At 43.4% G+C, this 11,561-nt stretch overlaps 1 long non-coding RNA gene across 2 annotated transcripts; it reads right to left on the bottom strand.

The window, feature by feature from the left end:
• Nucleotides 1-846: 846 nt before the first annotated feature.
• Nucleotides 847-11,173, bottom strand: LOC129641884 (uncharacterized). 2 transcript variants are annotated; one of them, XR_008709496.1, is made up of 3 exons: nucleotides 11,055-11,173; nucleotides 9,292-9,375; nucleotides 847-1,659 (listed from the first exon to the last, which is right to left on the bottom strand). It is a non-coding gene; the product is annotated as an uncharacterized LOC129641884 (long non-coding RNA). The 2 variants fall into 2 exon arrangements; XR_008709495.1 differs by lacking the exon at nucleotides 11,055-11,173 and adding an exon at nucleotides 9,837-10,371.
• Nucleotides 11,174-11,561: the final 388 nt, after the last annotated feature.

Below are 11,561 nucleotides of genomic sequence, written 5' to 3'. Positions count from 1 at the left end.
ATCTGTGGGTTTTCCATTCGGTTTCACTATTCTATTTCAGAGTGTGCCCTCAGTCATGACCTTCATTAGTCTCTCATATCAAGATGAGGCGGGCATTCTGGTTTCAGTCGCACTGACATGGTCACTGAGGCTCAGAGGGTTTTGGTGATGTGGCCTTAACATATGGCCAATAAAGAAGAGATGTTCTGTTCTAATGCTTACCTCATGCTCATTCTGCAGCCTGTAAATGCCTATTACCCTCCGCAATTTCACTAAGTCCTCCCTTTAATAATGAAGCAATACTTCCAAGCTCATTCTATAAGCCCAGCATTACCCTGAGACCTAAATCAGTCAAGGACACTACAAGGAAAGAAAACTAGAGGACAATATCCCTAAAGTACATGGATGCAAAATACTAGAAAACTAATTCAACAGCATATTAAAAGGATCATACACCATGACACAAGGCTGGTTCACTATAACACAAATCAGTAAATGTGACATGCATCAGATATAGAATTAAGAATGAAAATTATATAATCATCTCTATAAATGCAGAAAAAAACATTTGACAGAGTTCAACATCCTTGCACGATAAAAGCTGTCAACAAATTAAGTATGAAAAAAAATGTACCTCAACACAATGAAGTCCATATCTGACAAGTACACAGCTAACATCATAATGATGACAAGCTAAAAGTTTTTTCTCTACAATCAGAAACAAGACAAGGATGCCCACTCTAATACTATATGATCTCATTTGTATGTGGAATCTAAGAAAGTCAAACTCACAGGGCCAGAGGACACCAGTGGTTGCCAGGGCTGGGGCCAGTAGGATGGTGGTGGCAGAGAAAGCGAGATGATGGTAACAGGGTACAAGCGTCCAGTTACAAGATGAGTGAGTTCTGAGGATCTAACCTACAACGCTGTGATTATAGTTAACAATGCTACATTGCATTCTTAAAATTTATTAAGAGAGCAGGTCTTAAGTGTTCCCATTACACTCAAAAAAGTAACTGTGTGAGGTGATAGATGTATTACTTAACTCAAAAGTGGTAATCATTTCACAATGTATCGATATATATATCTCAAATCGTCACTCTATACAGCTTTAAAGAATCACATTGTGTAACCAAAATGCATACAGTGACATTTGCAATCACACTTCAGTAAAGCTGGGGAAAAACAATGAACTCACCATCAAAACTAAAACAGAAGAAACGAAGAGACAAGGATAAGATGCCACAGTCGACCTTGAACATGGAACCAAGCATGATCTCTTACGTTTGCCACGTAAAGTTTGAGCAGCAGCAGTCTCACAGTTCTCAGCCTTATTGCTGGTCACTTATTGTTCCAAAACACATCCAGGTATTTCACCTGAATCAGGACCTCAGCGTCCCCATGTCAATGAGTCTGATATCCAGGCTGCTGTTGTAAAGAGATGCCTGTCAGTAAGCGCTTTGGAGGGGACAAGGCACAGTGTATTCAGCCCACAACCTTCCCTCAAGCCCCTGTGGAGAAGCTCTGGAAGGAAGGGAACTGTGTCAGTGAGCACCGTGTGGATAAGTCAGCATGAACCACGGCTACTTTCGCAGTGATCAGTACGGACTATGCAGACAGCTGCAAGGAAGAGGTCTCCCAGCTGGGATTTATTTTCTGCTGCATCTCCCTTGGTATACTCTAAAAACAAAACATAAGCAATGTTCACTGTAGGGAAGAATAGCAGACACATGAGAGAATTTTCTTTTTTGTTGCTCAAATCTGATGACAATTGATTTAAATCATGCTTTTCTATTGATTAATGTTATCTTCCATTTGGAAGTATTGACCTAACTTCATCCTCTTGATTAAATAGAAAACATGAAATTTGAAATTTTTTTGTTAATAAACACAGAATCTAAAAATAAGAAACTCTCAAGAAATGAAACTGTGTGTTTTATCTGAATTATAACTGGAAAAACTATGAGTGACTTACAGATTGCTTTAATCTAGACATTAGCTAGTGTTCTCTGGCTTATCCACATTTTTAAGTTTCTTGAAGCAGGACATATGAAATGAATGCTAGTCACATATTATGCATTCTAACCTTGGAATGCCTATAAATTTGTGCAAATGAATGTTTTACATATTTACTTTTGCAATCTGAAAAGGGCTAAAATATATGAGCTGCTTAATGCTCATTTAGTTAGGAATGCTATAAGTATTACAGTTCAGAAATTTCTGCAAGATTTTTTCTTAAATTGCCTGGCAGTTCCTGATTCACACCATGGGGCCAGATTTCAAGCTGGGCAGGGTGCTGAACCCATCCCCCTGTCATAATAGCCAACCATGGCGTGTGGCTCCCTGTGATCACTAAACCCTGGACCTGCATTTCACATGCCACTTTGAAATTTTCCGCAAGCCTGACTTTACGATGAGAGATACAGTCCAGATTTTCAGTTCTGAAGTGAATTTCCTTATATATTTACAAAGAGCATTGCCAAGAAGCTGAGCTCTAATGAAATGTCCTCCTTCAGGGCCAGTCTTGCTTTGCGAAATGTCCACTGGAAGGATGCGCTCAAAGGAATTCAGACATCGTTCCATCTCTGGATCCTCTCCAGCTAGTGCACAGACCCGTTTGGCACCAGTTGTATCCCAGCTTTCCCACAAGGCTCTGGAAGAGCTCCAGAACCTCATTTAGGCTCTGCTTTTGCATATGGATCTGAGCACCAGGAAGGAATCATGGAAGACACCGGCCTTGGGAAACCTGGGGGAGAAGGAGGGGACACGTGCCTTCGCCACGTTGGTTTACAGAGTGACCTGGGAAGCCAGGTCTGAGGCAGGGACCTCGTCCCGGGCCCCCAGGAGGGAAGAGCCAGATGTTCAGCCGAGGCTCTCAGGTGCTGGTATTCAGGGACTCCATGCAGCCAGAGACCCAGAAACTGAACATGATCATCAGAGAAAACAAGGAAGAGAATATGCGTATCTATGTGCACATAATCTAAAATAGAGACTAAGAGAAAGAGGGGATGATTATTCTTCAAGAGCCAGTGAGTTGATACATGGAAAGCTACCTGAGTTTTAATTCCTCAGTACCAGACTATGGCAATGATCTTCAGCAAGTCTCTTACAACCTCTATACCTCAGTTCTCCTTTCTGTACAAAGAAGGCACTGGATAAAGCAGTCCTTTAGATAACTTCTAGTTCTTTCATTTATTTGGACTTAAGAATATTGGAAGAGGGGCTTCCCTGGGGACTCATTGGAAAAGAATCCACCTGCCAATGCAGGAGACACAGGCTCAGTCCCTGGGTCAGGAAGGTCCCCTGGAGAAGGAATGGCAGCCCACGCCAGTATTTTTGCCTGGGAAATCCCACGGACAGAAGGCTGGTGGGCTACAGTCCATGGGGTCACAAAAGAGTCAGACATGACTCAGCAACTGAACAACAAGAAGAAGAACGCTGGAAAAGAGTCCTGCTTCCAATGGCTTTTCAATTACAGATCCTCAGCAGTTCACAGGTCACCATAAGCAGAAATGATACAAGTGATACAGAGGTAGTAATATATCCAAAACAGATATTCACTTTCCTTTTATGGAACGTAAATTGTAGCTCTCAAGCCTTCTTTTACACACATTTGCAATTGCAAAATATAGGTTAAATGATAAGAACACAATAAAATTCAGTTAATAATTGGAAAACCCATAGCTACTTCCCAATCAATTAAAAAATTTGAATATTCCAGAAAATGAGCAAAAAATTTGAACTGGGAAGTTACCAAATATGCAAATAGTCAATTAACAAATAAATGTTTTAATAGCTCTAACATAAGTGTGAATTCATAAAATAACATATCCTGGTCATCAGTGAAGTAAATCAGCCAAATACAGGTAGAACTATAAATTAGTTCTGTTTTTAATTTCTATAGGGAAATTAAGTAATAGAAAGCAAGAATATCACATGTACACACTGCTGTTTATGAAATGGATAACCAACAAGGCCCTACTGTATAGCACAGGAATATAAAGCAAGCATCTCAGGTGTACACACTGCTGTATTTGAAACGGATAACCTGCAAGGTCCTACTATGTAACACGGGGAAATCTGCTTAATGTCATGTAGCAGCCTGGACGGGAGGGAAGTTCGGGGGAGAACTGGAGGCATGCACCCGTCTGGCTGAGTCCCTTTGCTGGTCCCTGAAACTATCACAGCGTTGTCAACTGGCTGTATGCCAACATAAAATTAGCAGTTTAAAACCAAAGAGCTTTAAATGTAATAAGTCCTTTGAGTCAGAAATTCCACTCCTCAAAATACCTTCTGAAGAAACAATCAGAAGTGTCCATAATAAGTATGGAGTAACGTTCACTGAAGCACTGTGTACAATATTCAATGTTAAAAAAAATTTAAATCACTAAATTTATTTTGATACATCCAAACGCTGCCATTATTGATTTGAACACACCTAGCAATATTGATGGATAAGGCAATGGCACCCCACTCCAGTACTCTTGCCTGGAAAATCCCATGGACAGAGGAGCCTGGTGGGCTGCAGTCTATGGGGTCGCATAGAGTCGGTCACGACTGAGCGACTTCACGTTCACTTTTCACTTTTATGCATTGGAGAAGGAAATGGCAACCCACTCCAGTGTTCTTGCCTGGAGAATCCCAGGGACGGGGGAGCCTGGTGGGCTGCCGTCTCTGGGGTCGCACAGAGTCAGACACGACTGACGTGCCTTAGCAGCAGCAGCAATATTGAAAATGCTACAATGTAAAATGGAAACAGAGGATATATAGCATGAGTCCAGTTCCATAATCCAGTGCTACAACTGGTCCTCCATATGCATGGGGAAATAGGTTCCAAGACCCCTGTGGATCCCAAAGTCCACGGATGCTTAAGGCCCTTATAGTATAAAATGGCATAGTACTGTCAGCCCTCCCTATTCATGGGTTTAAGGGGTAGGAAAGCTGAGTGTACAAAAATAGATTAATGTGTAGTTTTATTTTGCTTTACTTTACTCTCTTTTCCAAATCCCCAGCAATGAATGTGCATTACTCGATCATCATAAAAATAAATATTATTTTTAAAATGAATCAACATTGAAAAATCCTTCCATAATATCGACTCCATCTTAGCATGCCCTTATTCTATGACTGAGCAATTCCACTCCTAGGCAGATACAACAATGCATACATATGTTCACCAAATTTTATATCTTACAGCATTCATAGCAGCACTATTTATAACACCCCCAAACTGGAAGCTGTCCCAAATGGCCATTAGCAATAGAACAAGTTGATAAATAGTGGAATATTCCCACAATAGAGTACCATAAACAAAAAGAATGAATGATGCTTAGCTACACACAATGATGCAGATGAATCTCACAAAATCATGTGACATGAAGTGAAAGAAGCCAGACATAAATAGCATATACTTAATGATTCCATTTATACAAAGTATGAAAACTGGCCAGATTAACTAAGTCATTGGATACTCTAGGGAAGTATTTGGGGAAACAGAGTGCAATGGCTTCAGGGTGTGGTCAGGTTGTGTTTCCATCTGAAGTTGCACAGTCCCTGGAAATCCATCCAAATGTACCTCTGTGCCCTTTTCTGTGTATCTATTATACTTAAGGAGAAGGTTTAAGTATAGATTAATGAAACATTTAGCTAATACGGTGGAGGAAGTAGGAAAGATGGGAAGGCGAAGAAAGGAGCGAGATGAATGCAAGCCTGGGTACCCGAGAGGAGAATATCTTTTCCAAGTGATAGAGAGAGAGGCTGGGGATAGGGCGTGGGAAGGAGGGGAGGAGCTGGCCCGCTGTTGTCCTGCGGTTTGCACAAGAGCCTCGACAAAGGGCCGTGACCTCTCAGCCCCTCTCCTCCGGTAACTCACACCACTTCATTGACACCCTTTTCACCTTTGCCATTCCCTGGATCTGGAAGACTTGTTTTCTCAAATCTGTCTTTGGCTAACTCCATTCAAGTCCTCAAAGCATTCAAGTACCGCCTTCTCCAAAGGGCCATTCACTGACCACTTATTCAAAATAAATAACCTCCCTCCAACCACACTCTCAGCCACTAGTCCCTCCTCCTGTTTTATTTGACCTCATAAGAAATATTGCCATGTGTAATTAAATTGTATACACACAGTAAAGAAGAAATGTAGATGGATATTGAAATATAGGTTTAGATACAGATACAGACATTTGTTTGCTCCGCTAAAATAATAGCTTTGCAGGGACAGGCACTTTACCTTCTCCCATTTTTCTCTCCCTAATGACTTCCATCGTTTCCAAAATATCAAAGTACATGTTGAAGGACTATTGTTCCCTTGGGCCCCACTTCTCATACAATGTGGCCACACTTGTGAAGGTGCCGATGTCATGTAAATGGAAATAGCCTTTCTTGGTGAGCCTGTCTGCTCTCTGTGCCTTGCCCTCCTTGGGAGCCCAGCGGTATTCTGAGCAAAGGGTGAGGCCATGGTTGCAGCTTCCCAGGATAATTGGAAACAGACCCAGCAACTGCACACGCTGAAGTTAGGAAAGTGGGTGTTTGGAGAATGATGAACACTAAGTGCCTTTGTGTTTTTGTTGAGCAATCTGAGTTGCTGGACACATGTCATGCAAAGGGTCAGCATCATACTTCTCAGGAACTCCACTTGAGAAATAGTAGATGAACGGAGGTCAAGATAATCTGAGTCCATATGGACCTCTCTAAACAGGGGACTGGAGTAAAATCTTATGAAGTGTTCTCACGGGCTTGTGTGTAGTCAGTGTTCAAAAATTCCCAGAGTGTTTGGCTCACATGTGATTTCCTTGTTTCTGTATCGAATTACAACAGCATGGGGGCAGCCATCCGAGGTGCTCATTACAGCTGGGGGAGCCCAATGCGTCTGTTCCAGTTCTGGGAGATAATATTAAAATTTACCTACACGTTGGCTTGTGGCTCAAGTAAGTACCTCATTTGACATTTGTCACAATTCATTGAGTTGGACAGGGCTTTATAAGCGTTCCCTTTTGCAGATGCGGAACCTGAAATTCAGAAGTGGGGGCTCAGTTGCTTAGTGTCGCCCCCGCTAGGACAGTTGCCCCGTGTGCTGGATACACTTATCAGGTCATCGCCTGTCGAGATCAAAGCACTAGTAGGTGGTGCGATTGAACCTCAAATATTTCTGCTTTAGGAAAACAATGAAGTCCTTACTATTTAGCATGTTTTTCCTTTTCTTATCTAGTCTTTCCTTCCATTTCATAATCTGGTCCCTAGACTTTGTGTATTTGTATTTTGAGACTTCTTACAGTTCCCCTGAGTCTGAATCACTTTAAAACAAGACAAAACAGGATGAAAAGAGCAGACAGAGAATCTCACTTTTCAGTAAAATCTCAGCCTCATTCTTAGTAAGTATATCTGGTTGCCATTTGTTTTCATGGCTTTGCCAAATAATTATAGGGCTAACAACTTGGTCTTTCCTGGTAGCTCAGATGGTAAAGAATCTGCTTGTGATGCAGGAGACCTGGGTTCAATCCTTGGGTTGGGAAGATCCCCTGGAGAGGGGAATGGCAACCCACTCCAGTATTCTTGCTAGAGAATTCCATGGACAGACCATGGGGTCACAAAGAGCCAGACACGACTGAGCGGCTAACACTGCACTACATACATAACAGCCTGAAGCTAATAAAGTCTCCCAAATCACCTAAAAATTTCACTAGGCATCATGAATTTAGGGAGTGTTTGACTTCATAATGCCCTCCTAGGTTCTTTGACTGTGTCTATAGACACTCAACACTTTCATGACCAGTTTACTTATAAGGTCAATTCTTTCCTTCTGTCTTATTTGACTATCAAATGTTCTAACTGTGCAAACAGGCAAAGTTATTTTCTAGACATTCCTGTTAAAAAGCCACCGTGAACCCCTCTAAGTTCGCCCTGTGACCCGTGTTATCCTCTGACTGTCTCAGGCCTGCCCGGCTCTGGGCTAATCCAATCTAGAGCTCATCTAGGACCATCAGGGGCTGAGGTTATAAAAGCCCCCGTGAGCTGGTGAGCTCCTTGACACCAGCAGAAGCGCTGGATTCGGTCTTGCTGTCCTGAGCTCTGTGTCCATCGCCTTTCTTCCATGTTGCGCAGATTTCACCTTGGGCCTGTTTGTCCAGCTCTTATGCTTTCGTTTCTAGATTAGAGTCAAATCCCCCAGTGATATTAGAACTCTCTCTTGACTTGTGAGGTCATCTTATCAGGTCTCGGGGTGCCTTTCCAACGCTGACCTTCTCTACATCCTGGGCCCAGTTCCCTCCACTGTAGGTCAGATTATGGAAATACAGCTTTCCCGCGAGCCCATTGCCGAAGCCCAGAGGTTCCTGATGCTGTCGTTTGCACACGCATCATCTAAATAAAGCTCATGAGACACCAACACCACTCCGGGCCACCATGCCCTCTTCAAAACTGTGATACGAACTATTGGGTATCTCCTCTGTGGGTAGGAGACAGATCCACACCCAGAAATGTTCTCTTAATTCCAGATGTACTTTCTCCAGCTTGCTCCTCAAACCCAGCAGGCCTCGTGGGTAAACCTATATTTCTCAGAGCATCTGCATCCTCCCCATTCTTCTTCCGCCTGTGGAAACCCTATCGTAAAGCCCCATACCAAATTTACGTCTTTCAGGATGCTGCTGGATCCTTCGGCTGCCCTGACAGTGCATACTCCTTGAGCGGTGACTTTACCCTCCTTGTACTGCAGTCACTTTGCATAACCATCTCACTTAAGGATAAGGACTCCTGCCTATCCAGTGATGTTCTGCGTTTGCCTTATCTTGGTATTTCTGGCCAATGCACTGATATTTGGCCTGCCTAATCTTCCAGTGCAAAGCAATTAGAGGACATGGAATTTGTATAGAAAAGTCCTCACGTTGACTAAAAGTGATGTTTTGGGGACTTCCCTGATGGTTCAGTGGTTAAGAATTTCCCTGTCAATGCAGATGATATGGGTTCAATCCCTGGTCAGAAGACTACAATCTCACACACCTCTGAGCCACTAACCCCACACGCTGCAATAAAGATCCCACACACCACAACTAAGACCCAAGGCAGTCAAATAAATTAATAAGTAAATATATTTAAGTGTTGGTTTGAAAGTTCTAACTAACTAAGGGTGTTTTTAGTTAGTTCTAACTAACTAGTTCTTAGTTCTAACTAAGGGTGTTCTTAGTTAGTGTGACTGCTATAACAAGTACCATGGATCAGGCGGCTTAAACAACAGGAATTTATTTCTCAGAGTTCTGCAGGTTAAGGAGTCCAAGATTAAAGCACTGACAGATCCAGAAACGGGTGAGCACCTACCTCCTGGTTTGCAGGTGGCCATCTTTTCACTGTATCTTCACATGGTGGAGAGCAAAGAGAGAGATTCGCTGTCTCCTCTTCTTCCTATAAGAGCATTAATCTCTTATTTTACAGGGACTACACCCTCATGACCTAATTGCCCCCCACAGGCCTGACTCCAATACCATCACTTTGGTGATTAGGCTCCAACATATGAATTTGGGAAGGGTAGAGGGTAAGGACACAGCCCATGGCACATGACTCGCAGGCACTCTAGGTGTCAATATGCCCTGGAGAACCACGTGGAGGTGGGGGCGGAGGGGGGCTGCCCATTAAGCCGTGTGGCCAGGACGTCTTGGGAGGCTGAGTGCAGAAAGCATTTAGCACAGGGCTTACTCTGCATTCTCTCCCTCACTGGGTCCTGTGAATGCGGCAATGTACAGCTCATGGTCTCACAGATACTATAGGACACATCAATGACTCTCACTATGATACCATATGTGTAAAAATAGAGGAACTTTAGGATATACTTGGGGCATAGAGGGAGAAAAAGCATTTAGTCCAACCTGGAAGTTCGGGAGTACTCTCTGGAAGAAGTGACACCAAAAGTGAGTTCTGGACTTCATTGTTGGTCTAGTGGTTAAGAATCCACTGGCCAATACAGAGGACTCAGGTTCAATCCCTGGTCCAGGAAGATTCCACATCCTGCTGCTGCTGCTGCTAAGTTGCTTCAGTCGTGCCCGACTCTGTGCAACCCCATAGACAGCTGTCCACCAGGCTCCCCCGTCCCTGGGATTCTCCAGGCAAGGATACTGGAGTGGGTTGCCATTTCCTTCTCCAATGCGTGCATGTAGGCTAAGTCACTTCAGTCGTGTCCAACTCTGTGCAACCCCATGGACAGCAGCCCACCAGGCTCCTCCATCCACAGGATTCTCCAGGCAAGAACACTGGAGTGGGTCGCCATTTCATTCTCCAGTTCCACATGCTGTGGGACAACAAAGCCCATGCACCATAACAATTGGGCCGGTGCGCCTAGAGCTCTGCAACGAGAAGACACTGCAAAGAGAAACCCATGCACCACCCTGGAAAATAGCCCCCACTCATTACAACTAGAAAAAGTCCATGCGCAACAACGAAGACCCAGCACAGACCAAAAAAAAATTTTTTTTTTGCTTAAAAGTAAGTTTTCCCAGGATGACTAAAAGTGGAACAAAAAAAGAAAAGCAAGAGGGGCATTGTGAAAAGAGATATCGCCAGCTTGTCATGGGTTGAACTGTGCTGCTCCGAAACATATCTGTTGGAATCCTAACCTAGTATTTCAGAATGCAACTATCTGGAGATGGGATCTCTGCAAAAGTAATAAGTTAAAGTGAAGTCATTAGAGTGAGCCCAATGCAGATATGCCCAATATCCGTACAAGAAGAGGACATTTGGACATAGAGAGCCATAGGGAGAATGCCATATGAACATGAAAATGGCCATCTGTTGGTCAAGGACGTGGGACCTGGAAAAGACGCTCCGAAACAGTTCTCAGAAGGAAGCCAGCCTGTCAGCACTTTGATTTCAGAGTTTCAGTCTCTGAAGCTGTGACATACCACATTCCTGTCGCTTCAGTCACTCGGTTGTGACACCCAGCAAACTAATTCACAGTATGAGCCATTTGAGATGACTATCAAAAGTCAGGTACCCAATCCTAGACCCCACCAAACTGGCCAGGTCCCATTTATCCATCTCATGCCCATCAGCTTGTTCCCTGGACAGGTTCTGATGCTCACCAGCCCCACCTTGCTTCGTCTGAGTCTGAAGAATTGGTGAACACTCTCTCACCACTGTCAGCATTCAATCATTCCTCATCAGAGCTCTTTCCTTATGACCCATCTTCGTTACGTACTCACATAAACAGCAGCAGTGCAGGGGAAAGCACTTAGCACCTTGTACACAATATTCTGATGAAGAATATCCAGCTTTAAAGCTTATTCCCTGAAGCCAGATCTTGTTCTTGAGAAAGATGAGGAAGTCAGGATGTTGGACTTCATTATCTATGGACTTTGGCCCACTAATCTTATCTTCTATTATCTTTAGAAAGCTGGAAATGAATAAACAAACACATGCCTGTTCCTACTTAGAGCTGGAAAGTTGGTGTCTATAAAACAGCCCATCAGCAATCCTTCTTTTACTCTGAGATACTTCAGAAGCAGTGAGGCATTTCTTCATCATTAAATCAAACTGCTCAGTTCTACCCCCTGGGTCTGCAGGCCACAACAATAGACGCTCCGAAGAGGAACTGCTCC

Source organism: Bubalus kerabau, chromosome 1 (assembly GCF_029407905.1).
Source record: "Bubalus kerabau isolate K-KA32 ecotype Philippines breed swamp buffalo chromosome 1, PCC_UOA_SB_1v2, whole genome shotgun sequence".
Lineage (NCBI taxonomy): Eukaryota > Metazoa > Chordata > Mammalia > Artiodactyla > Bovidae > Bubalus > Bubalus kerabau.
This window is presented reverse-complemented; position numbering and strand designations above follow the sequence as displayed.